Raw genomic sequence first — 20,936 nt, 5'->3', positions numbered from 1 at the left:
AGGGCTCCCAGCCCTAAGGCCAAGGGAAGAATGACACATTAGGGAGAATCTGACAGTGGATAGAAGTGGCTCCTAACTGGTATGTGCTGCAGACTGAATGTGTGTCCCCCAACCCACAAAATCCATATGTTGAACTCCTGATCCTCATGGTGATGGTGTTAGAAGGTGGGGCCTTTGGGAAGTGATTACATCATGAGGGTGGAGCCTCACGAATGGGATTAGTGCCCTTATTAAGGGGACCCCAGAGAGCTCTGTTGCCCCTTCCACCATGCATGGATACAGCAAGAAGGCACTGTGTGAACCAGGAAGCCCTCACCAGACACTGAATCTGCCACGCCTCGATCTTGGATTTCCAGCCCCCAGAACTATGAGCAACAAATGTCCATTGTTTTTGTTTCCTTGTTTGTTTTTGAGATGGAGTTCTGTTCTTGTTGCCCAGGCTGGAGTGCAATGGCGTGATCTCAGCTCACCATAACCTCCGCCTCCCAGGTTCAAGCGATTCTCCTGTCTCAGCCTCCCAAGTAGCTGGGATTACAGGCATGCGCCACCACACCCGGCTAATTTTGTATTTTTAGTAGAGACAGGGTTTCTCCATGTTGGTCAGGCTAGTCTTGAACTCCTGACCTCAGGTGATCAGCCCACCTTAGCTTCCCAAAGTGCTGGGATTACAGGCATGAGCCACCGTCAACTGGTCTATGGTCTTTTGTTACAGAAACCTGAACAGACTAAGACACGGTGACTGTGGTCCCCATCCCCTAGACACTTGGCAATGTCTAGAAACAGTTTTGGTTGTCCTCATCTGGAGACAGATGCCAAGATGTTGCTAAATATCCTACAATCCACAGAAAAGCCCCCACAGCAAAGAATCATCAAGCCCCAAATGTCAATAGTGTCATGTTGACAAACCACATCTACGGCACTAACCAGCTATTTCGGTTTCCCCTCTGTAATAGTCTTTTCTGACAAAGGTCAGTGTTTTCCTCAGTTTCCCTCCCCTCCCCCTCTCCTGTGTGTGGTTCTGTGGGTTCAACCTTAAGCTTTCCTCTAACACACAACAGAACCTGACTTCTCTCGCCTTCTGCCTAAACTCAGAACTCATAGACGCCTCTCGTGAGACCCACGCATTCAACACATGGTGTTAATGTCTGGCCTTTGCCAATAGGCTGGATAGTTATCTAAGAAACTAGGGGTTGTAATCCCAGCATTTTGGGAGGCCGAGATGGGCGGATCACCTGAGGTCAGGAGTTCGTGACCAGCCTGACCAACATGGAGAAACCCTGTCTCTACTAAAAATACAAAAATATTAGCCTGGCATGGTGGCGCACGCCTGTAATCCCAGCTACTCGGGAGGCTGAGGCAGGAGAATCGCTTGAACCCAAGAGGTAGAGGCTGTGGTGAGCCAAGATCGTGCCATTGCACTCCAGCCTGGGCAACAAGAGCGAAACTCTGTCTCAAAAAAAGAAACCAGGGGTTCACTTGAGACCCTGTAACAGCTAAACCGATCAATTTTCTTAGCTACAACATGCTTTCTTCCAGGTTAATCTTTGGGTGAAGGACAAGAATTATCATGCTCTATGTTGGAAATTCATCAGGTTGCCACTTCCAATTCAGCTGACCCCACTTTCCAGACAGATGGCTGTGGCAGATCAGTGACTCTAGGCAGCAAGAAAATTCGGGCAATCATCCAGGAGCCAGCGCTCCCCCTGCTCCGTGTACATGGCAAAAAGAGATTCAAGCAGTTAAACTCATAGAACCAGAAAATAGAATGGAGGCTACCAGGGGCAGAGGGGAGCAGGGAATGGCAACAATACGTATTTCTGCCGGGTGTGGTGGCTCATGCCTGTAATCCCAGCACACACACAAAAAGAAAGAAATGTATTTCTCACAGCCTGGAGCTGGGAAGTCCATGATATGGCAACATAATTAGGTTCTGGTGAGGGGTCTCTTCCTGGACTGCAGAAGGCCACCTTCTTACTGTGTGTGAGAGAGAGAGACTTGCAGAGCCCAAGACATGCCACTGTGAATCTGAAATAATCTCATGTATTTTCTGAAACCATTAGCTAATGATTCTTAAAAAAAAAATTATAATTAAAAAAACCTGGGCCAAAATGCTCTCCTAAAAGCATCAACTGAACCTGAAACCTGAATAATATTGTATTATATCTGAGCCCTTGGTTTTCTCATTCTGAAAGCATGCATGATGAATAATCTTTGTACCTACCCCTACTAGACTGTCGTAATGAGCACGTTCAGATCACTCTGCTGCAACCAGCAGGTGTGTGTTCTGTTTCCAATCTGAATCATATTTTCTTCTGGCTTAGAAATACCTTCGCTTGTGAGTCACCTTCAGCCAACTGCAATTTATCAACTTCCAGATTCACCATCCTTGTTTTCATATATTTTAAAAAATGCCTTGTACTAGGACTGGCTCCCAGTCTCTTGGCCCTAGAATCTCAATGTGTCCCTGCCACCCTAAGGGCTGAAAAGGAATCAAAGAGTGTACAGATCAACAGCAGCCCCCATCATGATTGGGCATCACTGGAACTCCATCTCCAAAGGATGGCTCTGGTCCTTGTCACCACAAACCTCTGGGGTCAGTTCTTAACCAACAAAGCAATCACACCTACTGCAAGGGCACTGGAAAAGTGGAGTCTCTGACCAGTGCTGCTATTAACAGCTAGCATTTGTAGACTGTGGCGACAGCTGCTCAGCCCTAGGGGCCAGGCGCGGTGGCTCATGCCTGTAATCTCAGCACTTTGTGAGGCTGAGGTGGGTAGATCACCTGAGGTCAGGAGTTTGAGACTAGCCTGGCTAACATGGTGAAACCCCGCCTCTACTAAAAACACAAAAGTTAGCCGGGTGTGGTGGCACATGCCTGTAGTCCCAGCTACTCAGGAGGCTGTGGCAGGAGAATCACTTGAACCTGGGAGGTGAAGGTTGCAGTGAGCCGAGATTGAGCCACTACAGTCCAGCCTGGGCGACAGAGAGAGAATCTGTTTAAAACACAAAAACAAAAAACAACCCCAGGAAGCATCACCTTCCCAACTTTAGATATGTGAAAACTGTGCTCAAAGGTTTTAAATTCAAAGTCAATCAACACAAAGGATTAGTGTCTGGTTTACTAACTCATAGATAGTGCTATGGTCCTTATGCTACACCCTGCTGAGGTGTCATTTGCCTGTTCAAAATAGAAATAACCGTTGCTTTGCCACTTGTAAAACTGTACGTATGGATGAAGAGACAGATAGACAGATATAGACATAGACAGGCAAGCTGGGCATAGTGGCTCACACCTGTGATCCCAGCACTTCGGGAGGCAAGGCTGGAGGATCACTTGAGCCCAGGAGTTCAAGACCAGCCTGGGCAACATAGCGAGACCCCATCTCTACAAAAAAAAATAACATTAACTGGGCATGGTAGCATGCACCTATAGTCCCAGCTACCCAGGAGGCTCAGATGGCACAGTTGGAGGTTGCAGTGAGTTAACATCATGCCACTGCTCTCCAGCCTGGGTGAGGCTTACTCTGACAGAGCAATACTCTGTCACTAAAGCAACAATAATAAGAAGAAGAACAACAACAACAACTTCTTCCCTGGAACACATATGAGAAATGGATAAGAGAAAGTCTATCAGGCTGAGGTTCCCAAGCACCAGCCTATAATCAGAAACCTCCAGATGGCCCTTGATATGGTTTGGTTCTGTGTCCCCGCCCAGATCTCATCTTGAATCGTAATTCTCATAATCCCCATGTGTCAAGGGAGAGACCAGGTAGAAGGTGATTGGATAATGGGGGCATTCCCCTCCATGCGGTTCTTGTGATAGTGAGTTCTCACAAGATCTGATGGTTTTATAAAGCAGTTTTCCCTGCTCTTGCCTACTCTCTCTCGCCTGCCGCCATGTAAGATGTGCCTCTTCCTCTTCCACCATGATCATAAGTTTCCTGATGCCTTCCTAGCCATGTGAAACTGTGAGTCAATTAAGCCTCTTTATAAATTACCCAGTCTTAGGTAATTCTTTATAGCAGTGTGAAATCGGACTAATATAGCCCTTAAAGGGCAGGACTTGGGGCAGGGCCTGAGCCTCTGCATTTTGGACAAGCTCGCAGAGGAAGATGATGCTGTTGATGGGAAGAACACTCTTAGAGAAGCCCTGCCAGAAAGCATTTAGCCTGGCACCTGCTAGGTCCCTAGCTAGTATCCCACACAATGCAGCTCAACCACCCCGACCCGGAAGGACCCTATTCTCTCAGTGGAGGAAGGCCTCCTCCCTCCTCCTTGCTCCACCTCCCCACATAGCAGCACCATTTACTTTCCCAGAACTGCTTGGGTCTATTGGTCTCCCTGCTCCCCAAGGCAGAAGAGTGCATTCCATACTCTGTGGAGTTCCTTCTGCTTGAAAATCCCTCGGCCCCAGCCTCAACACAGACTACACCTTTTCCCTTCCTGTGACACCTTGACCACCAGAGCCTGACCAAAGGTTGACTTGCTCCCTTGCCCCAAACCAAAGAGAACCAATGTGACCCCCTCCAGCTCAGAAAACACACCCATTCATGAAACTCAGGCAAGCTCCGGGCCAGGGGGACTCAATGTTCACCGTGAACTTTGCAGACAATGCTTGGTGCCTGTCTGTTAACCTGCCAACAAGACTCAAGGCTAGCTGGGTGTGGTGGCTCATGCCTGTAATCCCAGCACTCTGGGAGGCTGAGATGGGAAGATCACTTGAACTTGGGTGGTTGAGGCTGCAGTGAGCCCAGATCACATCACTGCACTGCAGCCTTAGTGAGACAATAAGAAAAACAAAACAAAACAAAACAAAACAAAAAACAAAAAAGAAAAGAAAAAGAAAAATGTCAAGGCTAACATGTAAGACCATAACCCTCCATCCGGGCTACACTGGACTCTCCTGGTGTTCTTTAGAATCACCGATACCTGCCCCTGCCCTCAGTCTCCTGACTAACTGGCCTGGGGTGCAGCCTGGCCGTCAACAGCGCTTCGCGGCTCCCCCAGGTGATCTGAATGCACAGCCAAGGTTTCACCATTGCACTGGAGGAATGGCGTCATCCCCCTTCTTTTATTTAACTGAACACACAGTAACATTTCCAGGGGTCTGTTTTCACCCTGGTCTTAAAAGCCGACCAGAGGCCCAAAGACTCAACATTCTCTACCACGGTCCACCTTTCAAAAGCATTTGAGCCTCAGTGCATTTTCCCAAATCTTGTTCATTCTTTGAAAGATAAGAATGTACATAGTAATATTTTCTTTTGCTGTTTTTATTTTTCTTTTTTATTTAGACAGGGTATCTCTCTGTCGCCCTGGACGGAGTGCAGAGGCACAATCACGGCTCACTGCAGCCTTGACTTCCCCAGGCTCAAGTGATCCTCCCACCTCAGCTTCCCGAGTACCTAGGACTACAGGCGTGCACCACCATACCCAACTACATCTTCTGTATTTTTTGTAGAGATAGGGTCTCGCCATATTGCCCAGACTGCTCTTGAACCCCTGAGGTCAAGCAATCCTCTCACCTCAGCCTCCCAAAACGCTGGGATTACAGGCGTGAGCCACCACACCCAGCCTCTTTTGTTATTGTTTTTAAATGATGGATAAGAGCTGAAGATAAAGTTATTCTTAGAAATAGAGATTTTTTAAAAAAAAAAAAAAAAAGGAAAATGATACCTGTCCAAAACAAACAAACAAACAAAAAATGTTATTTAGAATACAATTTAGATGTCCCAATAAACTTCTAATATTCAGAAGTCTCCCACCTGCATCATCCGAGCCCAGCAGTGAGGCATGGAGGTGGGGTTATGCATGAAGAGCGCAACTTCGGATGACCACAGACTGGCTTGCAAATTCCAATGTGCAAAAACAAGGCAAGGGGAAGAAAGGTACCCGGTGAATTTGACAAAGGTCATGATGGCCTATCACAGTCACTGAGAACCAGAACTGGGCAGGGAGGTGAGACATTAGCCCCTGAAGAACCTGGCCCACCTCAGGCAAGCCATGGAGTTGCTACCGTGAGAGGCACATGCACCCACCCTGGGTGGGGGCTATCACAGTTGCAGGAGGCTGAGGCCCAGGCAGGCTTGCTCCCAACTGTGGCCACAGGTGGAGTCACCCAGAGGGCTTCAGACACACCCAGAGGTTCCGTTGGAACACACACAGTTGTGTGTCATGTTGAGTGTCCAGAAGCACAGCAGGCTACAGATCCACTGGCTTGCATTCCAATACCCAGGACACCCCTCTAGCTTTCCACCCTCGTTCTTCCCAGGGAGCTCCAGAAACTGGCTAAGAAAGGGTCATACAGCCTCAAACAGGCAACTGAAATGTGCAGCCAGGGTCCACAAGGCTGTGGGAGGGAAGCAGCTACTATCTTCCTCACTGAAACACAAACACACACCCACATATGGAACCATAAATGCAGCTCGAGCACTCAGAGTCCAATTAACACCTCAATGTCAGGGAATGCCCATTTCCCAAGGGCGGTGCAGACTGTCCTTGACACTCAAGTTCCTGGAGAATGAGCTACAGACAAGGTTGCATCTTTATCAGTGTGGATGTAAACATGGGAAGAGGAGGGGAAGTTACAATGTCACTTTCTCTAAAATGCCAGTTCATTAATTTTGTCAGCCCCAACTGAATTTATAGGAACAAAATACCAAAACAGACTCCCACCACGTTGTGAGAACCCAAAAAGTCTCACAAGTTAAAATGTCATGCTGTCATGGGATTACCGGTTCAAATATTGCTTTCTTGACTAAGGACTAAGCAACACAGTAAACAGGGTCTCTACTATGGAGACACAGTCCTGGGCCAATAACCCCAGTGCAGGAAGCTGGCTGGAAACACGTTCTTCGTGATCCCTTTCATTTTTGTACAAGAACAGTCTATTATTTTTCCTTTAATATTGAGCTGCAAAGAGAATTTTTTAACCACTTAAGCTATTCCAAGCACATATTATTCCATAACCTTTGTGTTTTGATATTTAGGGAGATTTTTCCAAAGCTTCCAATGTAAGAAGAGTGACCTTTCATCCGGAGAAATATTTCCTGGCTTATTCCACTACATCTGAAAACAAGATAAGTAGAAGGGAAACTGCTTCTCTCTTTCATGAAAGCAAACCCAGCACCCCTGCCACCCCCTCCACAATCCTGAGACTATCTCAAGATGGGGGTCCCAAGTGTCCTGCAGTAGATGGCTGGGAACATTCCTCTCTCCCTACCCTTGTCAGGCACTCAACCATAAGTGAACATCCCGATGGGGAAAACAGCCGTGTGAAACTGCCCAGCCCAGCTAAGACCCTGCACAGTTCAAAAAGGCACAACGGTTGTGTGCTGGTTGTGTGTCGTGTGTCGTGTCAGGCTCCCAGAAGCACAGCGGGCTACAGATCCACTGGCTTGCATTCCAATACCCAGAGTGCCCCTCCAGCTTTCCACCCTCATTATTCCCAGGGAGCTCCGGAAACCAGCTAAGAAAGGTTTATGCAATTGCTTTGGTCCAAATGACTTATTTCTTTGTGGGGAGGGGAGGAAGAGAGGGGCAAAATCTATGGAATGGGAGATTTCTAGGTTTATGCATTCCAACTTACATACTCTCTTCTCTTACTAGAAATCCATGACCTTTTATTTTATTTATTTATTTATTTTTGAGATGGAGTTTCAGCTCTTGTTTCCCAGGCTGGAGTGCAATGGTGCGATCTTGGCTCACTGCAACCTCTGCCTCCCAGGTTCAAGAGTTTCTCCTGCCTCAGCCTCCTGAGCAGCTGGGATCATAGGCAAGTGCCACCACGCCCAGTTTTTTTTTTTTTTTTTTTTTTTTTTTTTTTTTTTTTTTAGTAGAGACTGGGTTTCTCCATGTTGGCCAGGCTGATCTCGAACTCCTGACCTCAGGTGATCCACCTGCCTTGGCCTCCCAAAGTGCTAGGATTACAGGCGTGAGCCACAGCACCCGGCCGACCTTAATTATTAAGCTGTTGTTTAAATTAAAAAGATTTGAGGAAAAACCTGGAATGTAAAGGAGCCTCATTCACTTAATACCCAAATGTTATTTCTTGGGCTGCTGCAGTGGCTCACGTCTGTAATCCCAGCACTTTGGAAGGCCAAGGCAGGAGGATACTTTGAGCCCAGGAGACCAGCCTGGGCAATATGGCAAAACCTCATCTCTACCAAAAATTTTAAAATTAGCCGGGCGTGGTAGTACATGCCTATAGTCCCAGCTACTCAGCAAGCTGAGGTGGGAGGATCACTTGAGTTTGGGAGGTGGAGGTTGCAGTGAGCTGTGATTGCGCCACTGCATTCCAGCCTAGGCAAACGAGCAAGACCCTATCTCAAAAAAAAAAAAAAAAAAAGAAAAGAAAAAAATGTTGTTTCTCCATGTAAATCTGGAGCATAATTCCATGATTATTACCAAAAACAAAACAAAACAAAAAACAAAAATGACTTTGTATAGATCCTGCCTCTTCCTAGGAGAATTAACTACTACCTGATTCTCTTTTCCTAGCACGCTATGCAATTTTACATGCAGTGAAGACATAACTACAAAAATAAGACCTTATTATTTATGGTGACAATTCAAACACAATCTTATGTTTAAGAATAACATGAAATTGGCAGAGACAAGAAGATCACTTGAGGCCAGGAGTTCCACACCAGCCTGGGCAACATAGCAAGACCTTGTCTCTACTAAAAATTAGAAAAATTAGCCAGGCATGGTGGCACAAGCCTGTAGTCCCAGCTACTTGAGAGGCTGAGTCAGGAGGATAGCTTAAGCCTGGGAGTTTAAGGCTGCAGTGAGCAATGATCATGCCACTGCACTCCAGTCTGGGCAACAGAGAGAGATCCTGTCTCTAAAAATATAAAGAAGAAGAAGAATTCATATTCTCAAAATTGAGTTTTTCCAACAAATTGCTTCATTTCCTGCACAAGCAGTTAGGACAGGGCATTGAAGACCCCTGCTGCCAGTGTTTGCTGGGAGTCCTTAGAGAAGGGACAGAGCCCCAGGGAGGCCCACTCCTGCCCAGAGGCACTGAGCACACCCCCTCCTCCTCCTGGCCCTGAGCAAGCATGTTGAAGCAGCCCCAGCCGCACCTGGGCAGAGGGGAGCCGGTCTGCACCAGATTTGGCCATTCCCTCCACAGAGCTTTCTGAAGCTGCCACCTGCCTGGCACTGAGCACGGATCCAGGAGCCAGGACTCTGGGGACTGATCCCTGCTCAGCCCTGGCCTCCCCCAGGCAGATGGGATGGAGGGAGGGAGAGGCAAGTAGTCATGCACAGATGCACACATGCGTTCAGGCACCAGGATCCTCCATCCCTGCACCAGATGCGCATACTGTGCCTTGGTGGTACCACTCTCATCCCTTGACTTTTCTCTATCACTGTTGGTAGCACAAGGCTTCCTAACTCCTCCATGTAACTCCTGTACCCATTTGCCCTTCTACTACAAGTGGTCTCTGTCACCACACCCTGCTTAAAAGTCTTCCATGGCTCCCACTGCCCTGGAGCAAGGCCCTGGCTCCTGCCTACCTCACCCACTGCAGCCTCCTCCCCCCTTCCCCTAACCTGCAGGCTGCCACCAGCTCCCCAGCCCAGAGGGCCTTCCAGCTACATGCCCTGGAGGAACACCGTGTGAGTTTCTCCCTCAATCGGAGATCACTCACTCAGGAGTGAGGCTCCATAAACAACACACACTCTTTCCCAGGCCTGTCTGCCCCTGGGTCAGATCCAGGAAAAATCACAGCTTAGTGATGATCCCTATGACACGAATTCAGGTCCACTGAAGAACTGCCCCAGGATAGGCTCTAACAGGGGCCTTCAGGGTCAGCCTCCTCTCAGTGATGTCTCTACAATTCAAGAATAAGGCTGAACACACACCTTGACCCATTTCCTTTTTTTAAGTAACTGCTTTCTTGAGTATAACTTACATACAATAAAATTCACCTTTTTAAAGTATACAATCAAGGAGTTTTTGGTATATTCACAGAGTTGTGCAACCACCACTCTCTAAGTCCAGAACATTTTCATTACCCCAACAGAAACCCCATGCCCGCTGCCAGACCCTCCCCTCTGCACTCCGTCCCTGGTAACCACCATTCTGCTGTCTTTGTATATTCAAGCATTTGAAGCTTTTGCATATTAAAGATATTTGATACCAATGGATCATACAGTATTTCTCCACCCGTTTTCACTTCAAATACTAAATACAAGTTAGCAAATGTGGTAGCAAATGTGATGGGGTGCAATATTTATTACAACCAACAGGCTTTAAAATTTCAGAAATTCCTGGGTTTCAAAACACACATTACATGTAGGAGAAAAGAAATAAACCCACCTTCCCAGACCAGTTATCATGGGCAGAGTTCACAATAAGCTAACAAAAAGCCACACCCACTCCCACTTTCCACATTACCCCCTCCTTCTTGCAAAGCACCCCACGCAAGCCCAGGCTGTAGTTTGAAAAACTTCCCTGATGCCTCCCCCATGTCCTCTACTGGTTCAGATAAGTGCTGCTTTAGAAACTGGTTCTGATTTCAGTGTGTATAAAACCATCTGAGCCAGTTGTTAAAATTCAGGTCCCTGGGTCCCAGCAACTGTGATTTGGAGGTTTTGCACATGCTAATTAGAATGCAAATGGCAGACAGGCCACATCTCTGTAGAGCAGTTGTACAGAGAACTGCTCTGCTGTGTGGAGCCAGCATCAGCATCACCCAGATGATTCCTGACTAACTTCCGGTTTGGGGTTCAGTAGGTCTAGAGTGGGGTCCAAGAATTTTCAACCCTGCCAAGTTCCCAGGGGATACTGATGCTGCTGGTCCGGGAACCACACTTTGAAAACCACTGCTTACTAAGGGCAGCAAGCCCCAGCCAGTATACCAATTACTGCCCATTGCCTGCTTTTGTAAATAAAGATTTATTGGCACACAATCCTTTCATTTACACACTGTCTACAGCAGCGATCATGCTGTACAGTACAGAGGAGTAATTTGGCCCACAGAGCCAAAAATATTTACTCTCTGGCCCTTTACAGAAGTCTGCGGGCCTCTAGTTTGCAGAGGATCATCTAAACATTAGAAATATCCTGACCATGTCTATTGTCAAATTGAGACTTCTGGTACTTCATACAGATTTCAGAGAATGGAGGACATGGAATTTTATTAAAACCTAAGGATTTTTTCAAAAGAAAAAGGAAGGCCGGGTACAGTGGCACACACAAGTAAATCCTAGCAATTTGGGAGACCAAGGCAGGAGGATCACTTGAGCCCAGGAGTTTGAGACCAGCCTGGGCAACATGGTGAGAACTCATCTCTAAAAAAAACTTTAGAATTAGCAGGGCACGGTGGTGCATCTGTAGTCCCAGCTACTTGGGAGGGCTGAGGTGGGATGATTGCTTAAGCCCAGGAATTCGAGACTGCAGTAAACTGTGATTGCACCACTGCACTCCAGCCTGGGTGACAGAGCAAGACTCTGTCTATTTTAAAAAGGGTAGGGGAGGAATGCAGGCTGCTTCTAGAAGCTGGAAGCTGGGTGTGGCTGGAGCAAAGAGGGTGGGAAAGGATGGAGGGAAGGCCACGTGTTGAAGACCCAGTTACAGAAGACTCTGTGGGCCATAGGATGGTGTCAGCTTCAGTCCATGTGTGATGAGACTCTACTGGATAACTCTTCATATTTTCAAAAAAATACTGCAATAAAATAAATCTTGAAGCTTGAAAAACATAATCTGAAAAAGAAAAAAAAGTTAAAAAGGTGGAGGGAGCCAGGTGCGGTGGCTCATGCTTGTAATCCCAGCACTTCGGGCCTAGGCAGGCAGATCACTTTAGGTCAGGAGTTCAAGACCAGCCCGGACAACATAGTGAAACTCCGTCTCTACCAAAAAAAAAAAAAAAAAATTAGCTGGGGCCGGGCGCGGTGGCTCAAGCCTGTAATCCCAGCACTTTGGGAGGCCGAGACGGGCGGATCACAAGGTCAGGAGATCGAGACCATCCTGGCTAACACGGCGAAACCCCGTCTCTACTAAAAACACAAAAAATTAGCCGGGCGAGGTGGTGGGCGCCTGTGGTCCCAGCTACTCGGAAGGCTGAGGCAGGAGAATGGCGGGAACCCGGGAGGCGGAGCTTGCAGTGAGCTGAGATCTGGCCACTGCACTCCAGCCTGGGCGACAGAGCGAGACTCCGTCTCAAAAAAAAAAAAAAAAAAAGCATTAGCTGGGTGTGGTGACAGGTGCCTGTAGTCCCAGCTACTCGGGAGGCTGGGGCAGGAGAATCACTTGAACCCAGGAGACAGAGGTTTCAGTGAGCTGAGATCGCACCACTGCACTCCAGCCTGGGCAACAGAGTGAGACTCCATCTCAAAAAAAAGATAAACTGGCAGGGTGGACTTGATGTGATGCCTGCTAGGAGCAAGGTGACAGGGAAGCATGAAGGACAGCGCTTTTCAAGCCTGGGAGAACAGGGAGGCCTTCACCAGAAGAGCTGTTGTGCAGCCATTGGTACCTGTATTGGGGAAACATAGCATACAAGCAAGACAGCTTACAGCCTTGGTAGCGAAAATGTTTTCACATCAGAGACCGAGAACTTTTGCAGTCGTTTATGTCATCCCTTCTTCTCCAGACAGAAGATACCAAAAAGCTGCAATCAAAGATATCTCCATCTTATTGATAAAGCCACTAATAAAGCCAAAATGTCTGTCAATGTCAACCACAGCGTGTCAGACCAGTTCTATCACAAGATGCCCTGTATGATTGCCAAGGTTGAGGGCAAAGAAAATGGAATCAAGACAGTTATAGTCAACATGATTGGGCCGGGCGCGGTGGCTCAAGCCTGTAATCCCAGCACTTTGGGAGGCCGAGACGGGCGGATCACGAGGTCAGGAGTTCGAGACCATCCTGGCTAACACGGTGAAACCCCGTCTCTACTAAAAAAAAATACAAAAAACTAGCCGGGCGAGGTGGCGGGCGCCTGTAGTCCTGGCTACTCGGGAGGCTGAGGCAGGAGAATGGCGTAAAAACCCGGGAGGCAGAGCTTGCAGTGAGCTGAGATCCGGCCACTGCACTCCAGCCTGGGCGACACAGCGAGACTCCGTCTCAAAAAAAAAAAAAAAAAAAAAAAAAAAAAAAAACATGATTGACACCGCAAAGGCGATTAATCGGCCTCCAAGGTATCCTACCAAATATTTTGGTGGGATACATTGTTACATTGTGAATGAATCTCATGAGGCCAATAAGGTGCAAGACATGTTGGATGGATTCATTAAAAAATTGTTGTCTGTCCTGAATGTGAGAGTCCTGAAACAGATATGCATGTCAAGCCAAAGCAGCAAACACTAGGTAATTCTTATAAAGCCTGTGGCTATCAAGGCATGCTTGACACACACCATAAACTCTGCACATTCATTCTCAAAAACCCACCTGAGAATAGTGACAGTGGTACAGGAAAGAAAGAAAAGGAAAAGAAAAATAGAAAGGGCAAAGACAAGGAAAATGGCTCCGTATCCAGCAGTGAGACAACATTACCACCACCACCAAAGAAATTAGCCGTCCTCCATATACAGTGGAAGAAGAGGAGGATGATTGGGGGGAAGATACAAGTGAGGAAGCTCAAAGTCTCAGAATGGATGAAATCAGTGATTATGCAAAAGTTCTGATACTCCGTGATGATTTGGAAAGAACAGTTGAGGAGTGGGCCAACATCCTGTTTGATTTTGTGAAGAAAAATAAAGAAGAGGGTATCATTGATTTATGTGACAAAGAAACTGTTGCTGAAGCAGAAGGACTGGATGTAAAAGCCATGGGCCCTCTTGTTCTGACTGGAGTTCTTTTTAAAGAGGAGATTAGAGAACACATAAGAAATACAGGCACCATTTCCTATGATTTTGTCACAACAACAACAAAGCTCAATGGTACCTTCTTCGTGGTTTGACGTGTGGGGTAGCAATGCACCAAGCTCACCTCATCTCCAAGATTCCACATATCTTGAAGGAGACGTATGATGTAGATTTTTTAGAAAAAGAGGTCATCATCAGCTGGTCGGAAAAAGGCCTTTAAGAAATATGTCTCAAAAGAACTAGCCAAAGAGATTTGTGTCAAAGCAGAACCATTTATAAAATGAAGGAGGCAGAGGAAGAATCTTCTGGTGGTAAAGAAGATGAAGATGAGAGCATTGAGGTGGTATATTAGAAGACTGTCAGTGTACCTAAAGTTGAAACTGTAAAGTCCAAAAACAAGGATGATGACATTGATATTGATGCCATTTAATGGGATGGATGCAACCTAGCTTAACAGTGTAATGCTGCAAATTCTTCTCCATTATCAGCCAGAAGCACAACATGTATGTGCAAAAGCTAAAATGGCTTAACATCAAGCTACACTATACACTAAAAATCTATTACTGTGAGTGCTCTGTAATTAAGCCCAATGAGACATCTAGGGAGTCCATACACACATTAGTGAGCAGATGCAGTTTGCTTATTTATAGCATGTTTCTTTTTGAAAAACTGGTGGTGAACACATTTGGATCACATTTATACAGTTATAAAAATAAAGATTTGATTTTGGTCATTCTTCAGATACTTGGTTCTGAATGACTTAACCTGAAGCAACTGGCTCCATTTTCAAATGTTACATCATCATTTCACCTGACAAGCATTCTTGGAGCCTGCTAGATATTGTTAGGTGCTGAGGCTGTAAAGAGGTCTTCAACAGGATGTAAAGCAAACTTATTTGTAATTACCTTATTCAGCCCATTAAGAAATAATACTACTTAAGTTTTATCTCTAGTCCCTCCAATTGGCATCTGGTAATGTACACTGTGAGGTAGACTGATAATCACATGACAGTGCAACATCCTACTGAGAAGTAAATATGACCTGAGTGTCCTAGAAATAATTTAACAGCAGGTTTTGAAACTTGGAGAGTTGCTTTCTCATTTCATGTACACTTGCCCTAAATTGTAGTCTTTGAAGTCGTGTGCATTGCACGTTGGATGAGCCAGGGAAGTTATTACATTAACAACCATTTTGTGTGTATGTAGTAGTTGCTTCATACTGAGAGAACTCGCTTTGGGGTGCAATTAAACAATAAACTGATTTTATTTGGGGGAAACAGGGAAGGGTGCACTTACTAGCAAACCTAAGCATTAATTTTCAGCTTTTGCCCTTATGGTTTAAATTACAATTCCAAAATATTTAGACATACTGAAAGAAAGAAAAAAAAAGGTAGAGGGAGGTCGGGTGTGGTGGCTCACACCTGTAATTCCAGCACTTTGGGAGGCCAAGGTGGGTGGATCACTTGAGGTCAGGGGTTTGAGACCAGCCTAGCCAACATGGTGAAATCCCGTCTCTACAAAAAATACAGAAATTAGCTGGGCATGGGTGACGGGTGCCTGTAGTCCCACCTACTCAGGAGGCAGAGGCAGGAGGATCACTTGAGCCCAGGAATTGAAGGCTGCAGGGAGGCAAGGTCACACCACTGCACTCTAGCTTGGGTAACAGAGCAGGACAATGTCTCTTAAATAAATAAATAAATAAAAATATTCAACACAAAACTTTATAAATCCTACAATGCTATGATGAAGATACAATGTCCCCCAAATCTGGAAAATTTAAGTTTATTGAGGGATCCCCCTATAGCAGGGGTTTCTGAAATATAACCAGAAATGATGAAGAGGTGAAGGTTTTGATTTTGGTCTGAAGCTATGTTGTTGCTGGGAAGTGAAAGAGTGGAAAATGACAAGAGAGCAGCTCATGTCTAAGGGGGGACACCTTCCCGAGCGCTATCACCCTTGGGTTACAGGGACTCCGCTCAGTGCCTGAACCCCAGAATCAACCCTGTGTCCACTTCACAGGGAGGCTGAAAGACTCCCATGCTCCTGCTCAGAAAGCAGCAGCAGCAGCAGGGGATGAGGCTGAGCTAATCACAAACTGCCACCACAAGGACCACCAGGATGCCGGCGACCATGCATGTCTTCCTGAAGGCTCAGCAGACATGCTGACCACCTCTGTTGGAGCCCTTCAGGGCCCCACACCCACCAGGGTCAGGACAAAAATCCTATGACCTTTGAAAATTGTGAGTTTTAATTTTGCTTCAACAGCTGTGAAGACAAAATGACCAATCCTATTCTTTTGATTCATAAGAGATGTGCCACCCCTGTGCTCAGGAAATCACAAATGCTATGCCTGGGGCAGTGAGGTTAAAAGCTCGAAACACAAGGAAAATACTCAGGAGACTTGAAAACTTGTCCACACAGCAGCATTATTCACAAGAGTCACAAAGGAGAACCACCCACATGTCCATCAAAGGATATGAACAAAACGCGGTCCATTCCCATAGGACAATAGCATTCAGCCGTGAAAAGGAATGACTGATACACACTACAACATGGATTAATCTCCAAACATTATAATGAGATAAGCCAGACACAAATGACCACATATTCTATGATCCCAGTGACATGAAATGTCCAGAACAGACAAATCCATACATAGTAACTGTGATGGTTAATACTGAGTGTCAGCTTGATTGGATCGAAGGATACAAAGTACTGATCCTGGGTGTGTCTGTGAGGGTGTTGCCAAAAGAGATTAAATTTGAGTTAGTGGGCTGGGGAAGGCAGATCCACCCTTAATCTGGTGGGCACCATCTAATCAGCTGAAACGGATATTAAGCAGACAGAAAGACGTGAAAAGGAGAGACTGGCCTGGCCTCCCAGCCTACATCTTTCTCCCGTGCTGGATGCTTCCTGCCCTCGAACATCAGACTCCAAGTTCTTCAGTTTTGGGACTCGGACTGGCTCTCCTTGCTCCTCAGCTTGCAGACAGTCTGTTGTGGGACCTTGTGATCGTGGGAGTTAATACTTAATAACATCCCCTTTATATGTATATACATATATATATGATGTAGACATATATATAATTATATATAGATATATACAGGATATATACAGAGAACAGATCTTTCTATATAGAGGATATATATCTGAGCTATATGTAGGAGATATATGTATATAAAAAAATATGTATATCTAGCCTATTAGTTCTGTCCCTCTAAGAGAACCCTAATACAGATTTTGGTACCAGGACTGGTTCTAGAGGAACAGAATATTAAGGATGGAGTTCTTTTGTCGGTTTTGGGGTTTCTGGAGTTAGCTGCTTAATATGATTAGACTCCAAAATGCTAAGGACTCTACTTCACATAGTATGGAAAACACTGATAGTCCTTGGCATAAACTGTTTAGAGAGTTATGCAAAATAAATGCATTTGACACTCCTGATTCACTGCTCATGAGAGGCAAGGAGTTTAGTGACTCTATACATAATACCTTTGACCATATGTGGAGAACCAAGGAACATAATGAAGCTGGTTGGTTGTTCCTAAGTTCAGCGGGCAAAGTGACAAAAGAAAATGATGAACTCAGGGATTCCGTCTCTCAGCTTCAGAAGCAGATACTGAGCCTCAAATCTGCTAAGATTGCCCCAAGTGAAATTCTTACCTCCTGTAGAGAAAGAGCTGAAATTGTGGAAAAACAGACACAAGTTCTTATCATGCGAGTGGCTGACCTGCAATGCAAGACACGTGCACAGCCTCGCCAGGTGTCTACTGTTAAAGTGAGGGCATTGATTGGAAAAGAATGGGACCCTGCAGCTTGGAATGGGGACGTGTGGGAGGACCCTGATGAAGCTGGGGACACTGAGTTTGTAAACTCTGATGAACCTTTTTTGCCAGAAGGAACAGCTTCCCCATCCCCTGTGGTGGCAACATCCCTTCCCATGCTGCCATCAGCCTTTCCACCTTTGTCTGAGGAGATAAACCTGTGCTGCCGGAGGCAACAGTGATGGCCTCCCACAAGACAGTTGCCAGGCAAGATAATGTTGATTCTTCTCAGGAGCCACCCCCAAAACCCCTGTTTACTTCTAGACCTATAACTAAAGTCCCAGCGGGCCCCTAGAGGTGAGGTTGAGAATGTGACTCATGAGGAGGTGTGCTACACTCGAAAAGAACCATTTGAGTTCTCTAATTCATATAAACAGCAATCTGGAGAACAGGCATGGGAATGGATATTAAGGGTATGGGATAATGATGGAAGGAACACAGAGTTGGATCAGGCTGAATTTATTGATTTGGGCCCACTAAGTAGGGACTCTGCTTTTAATGTTGCAGCTGGGGAGTTTAAAAATGTTCTAATAGTTTTATTTGCTTGGTTAGCTGAAATATGGATTAAAAGATGGCCCACATGAATGAGCTAGAAATGCCTGACCTCCCTTGGTTTAATGTAGAGGAAGGGATCCAAAGGCTTAGGGAGATCGGGATGGTGGAGTGGATTAGTCACCTTAGACCTACTCATCCCAGCTGAGAGGGTCCAGAAGATATACCCTTGACCAATGCCTTGCAAAACAGATTTGTGAGGGCAGCACCTGCATCTTTGAAGAGCCCTGTGATTGTTCTTCCCTGTATGTCAGATCTAATGGTGGGAACTGCAGTCACGCAACTACAAAGTTTAAATACAATAGGAATAATTGGATTCTGAGGTGGCAGAAGCCAAGTGATGACACTCAACTGTCAAAGGCAAGGTGTGTGTAGCTACCGTAATGGACAGCAGAGGCAAAGCGGCAATCAGAATAGTCTGACTCGTGTGAGCTCTGGCATTGGCTAATTAATTAATCACGGTGCTCCTAGAAGTGAAGTTGATAGGAAGCCTATTGCCTTCCTACTGAATTTATACAAGCAGAAAACTTCTGGGTTGAATGGACAAAAGACTAATTTGAATTATAAAAACAGAATCACAGCCCCTCAATCAATTTCCAGACTTGAGCCAGTTTACAGACCCAGAACCCCTTGAATGAAGAGGAGGCCAGGTTCCCTTGAGGAAGGACCCCACTACATTACCAACAATTAATGTGGTGAATCTTTCTCCCATCCTTCCCCAATGAGACCTCTGGACTTTAACCAGGGTAACTGTGCATTGGGGAAAGGGAAATGATCAGACATTTTGGGGACTACTGGACACTGGCTCTGAGCTGATGTTGATTTCAAGGGAGCAAAAACGTCATTGTGGTCCTCCAGTTAAAGTACGGGCTTATGGAGGTATGGTAATTAATGGAATTTTAGCTCAGGTCCGACTTACAGTGGGTCCCCAGACTCATCCTGTGGTCATTTCCCCAGTGCCAGAATGCATGATTGGCATAGACATACTTAGCAGCTGGCAGAACCCCCACATTGGTTCCCTGACTGGTAGGGTGAGGGCTATTATAGTGGGAAAGGCTCAATGGAAGCCATTAGAGTTGCCTCTACCTAGAAAAACAGTAAATCAAAAACAATGTCACATCCCTGCAGGGATTGCAGAGATTAGTGCCACCATCAAGGACTTGAAAGACACATGGGTGGTGATTCCCATCACATCCCTGTTCAACTCTCCCATTTGGCCTGTGCAGAAGACAGATGGATCTTGGAGAATGACAGTGGATTATCATCAGCTTAACTAAGTGGTGACTCCAACTGCAGCTGCTGTACCAGATGTGGTTTCATTGCTTGAGCAAACTAACACATCTCCTGGTACCTGGTATGCAGCCATTGACTTGGCAAATGCCTTTTTCTCCATTACTGTCCACAAGGCCTACCAGAAGCAATTTGCCTTCAGCAGCAATATACCTTTACTGTCCTACCTCAGGGGTGTATCAGCTCTCCAGCTTTGTGTCATAATCTTATTCGGAGAGACCTTGATTGCTTTTCGCTTCCCCAAGACATCACACTGGTCCACTGCACTGATGATATTATGCTGATTGGATCCAGTGAACAAGAAGTAGCAAACACACTGGACTTATTGGTGAGACATTTGTGTGCCAGAGGATGGGAAATAAATCCGACTAAAATTCAGGGACCTTCTACCTCAGTAAAATTTCTAGGGGTCCAACGGTATGGGGCCTGTCGAGATATTCCAAGGTGAAGAATAAGTTGCTGCATTTGGCCTCTCCTACAAGCAGGAAAGAGGCACAACGCCTAGTGGGCCTATCTGGATTTTGGAGGCAACACATTCCTCATTTGGGTGTGTTACTCTGACCCATTTATCAAGTGACCCGAAAGGCTGCCAGTTTTGAGTGGGGTCCAGAACAGGACAAGGCTCTGCAACAGGTCCAGGCTGCTGTGCAAGCTGCCCTGCCACTTGGGCCATATGATCCAATGGTGCCTGAGGTGTCAGTGGCAGATAGGGATGCTGTTTGGAGCCTCTGGCAGGCCCCCATAGGTGAATCACAGCGGAGGCCTCTAGGATTTTGGAGCAAGGCCCTGCCATCTTCTGCAGACAACTACTCTCCTTTTGAGATACAGCTCTTGGCCCGTTACTGGGCTTTGGTAGAAACTGAATATTTGACTATGGCTCATCAAGCCACCATGCAATCTGAACTACCTATCATGAACTGGGTGCTTTCTGGCCCATCTATCCATAAAGCTGGGTGTGCACAGCAGCACTCTATCATCAAATGGAAGTGGTATATACGTGATCGGGCTCAAGCAGGTCCTGAAGGCACAAGTAAGTTACATGAAGAAGTGACTCAAATGCCAATGGTCTCCACTCCTGCCACCCTGCCTTCTCTCCCCGAGCCTGCAGTAATAGCCTCATGGAGAGTTCCCTATGATCAGTTGTCAGAGGAAGAGAAGACTAGGGTCTGGTTCACAGACGGTTCTGTATGATATGCAGACACCACCCCAAAATAGAGAGTGGCACCACTACAGCCCCTTTCTACAACACCCCTGAAGGACAGCGGTGAAGGGAAACCTTCCCAGTGGGCAGAACTTGGAGCAGTGCCCCTGGTTGTGTACTTTGTATGGACGGAAAAATGGCCAGATGTGTGATTATATACTGATTCATGGGCTGAATTCATGGGAAGAAGTATGATTGGAAAATTGGTGACAAAGAAATTCGGGGATGAGGTTTGTGGATGGACCTCTCTGAGTGCTC

General features: G+C 46.2%; 1 protein-coding gene and 1 pseudogene across 2 annotated transcripts in view; one reads left to right on the top strand and one right to left on the bottom strand.

The window, feature by feature from the left end:
• The window catches only part of SHROOM2 (shroom family member 2), a 164,037-nt gene that overhangs the window by 118,552 nt on the left and 24,549 nt on the right, over window positions 1-20,936 (bottom strand). The window lies entirely within an intron of this gene.
• LOC144338504 (eukaryotic translation initiation factor 5-like) lies at window positions 12,516-14,295 on the top strand (annotated as a pseudogene).

Source organism: Macaca mulatta, chromosome X (genome assembly GCF_049350105.2).
Source record: "Macaca mulatta isolate MMU2019108-1 chromosome X, T2T-MMU8v2.0, whole genome shotgun sequence".
In the NCBI taxonomy this organism is placed as follows: Eukaryota; Metazoa; Chordata; class Mammalia; order Primates; family Cercopithecidae; genus Macaca; species Macaca mulatta.
This window is presented reverse-complemented; position numbering and strand designations above follow the sequence as displayed.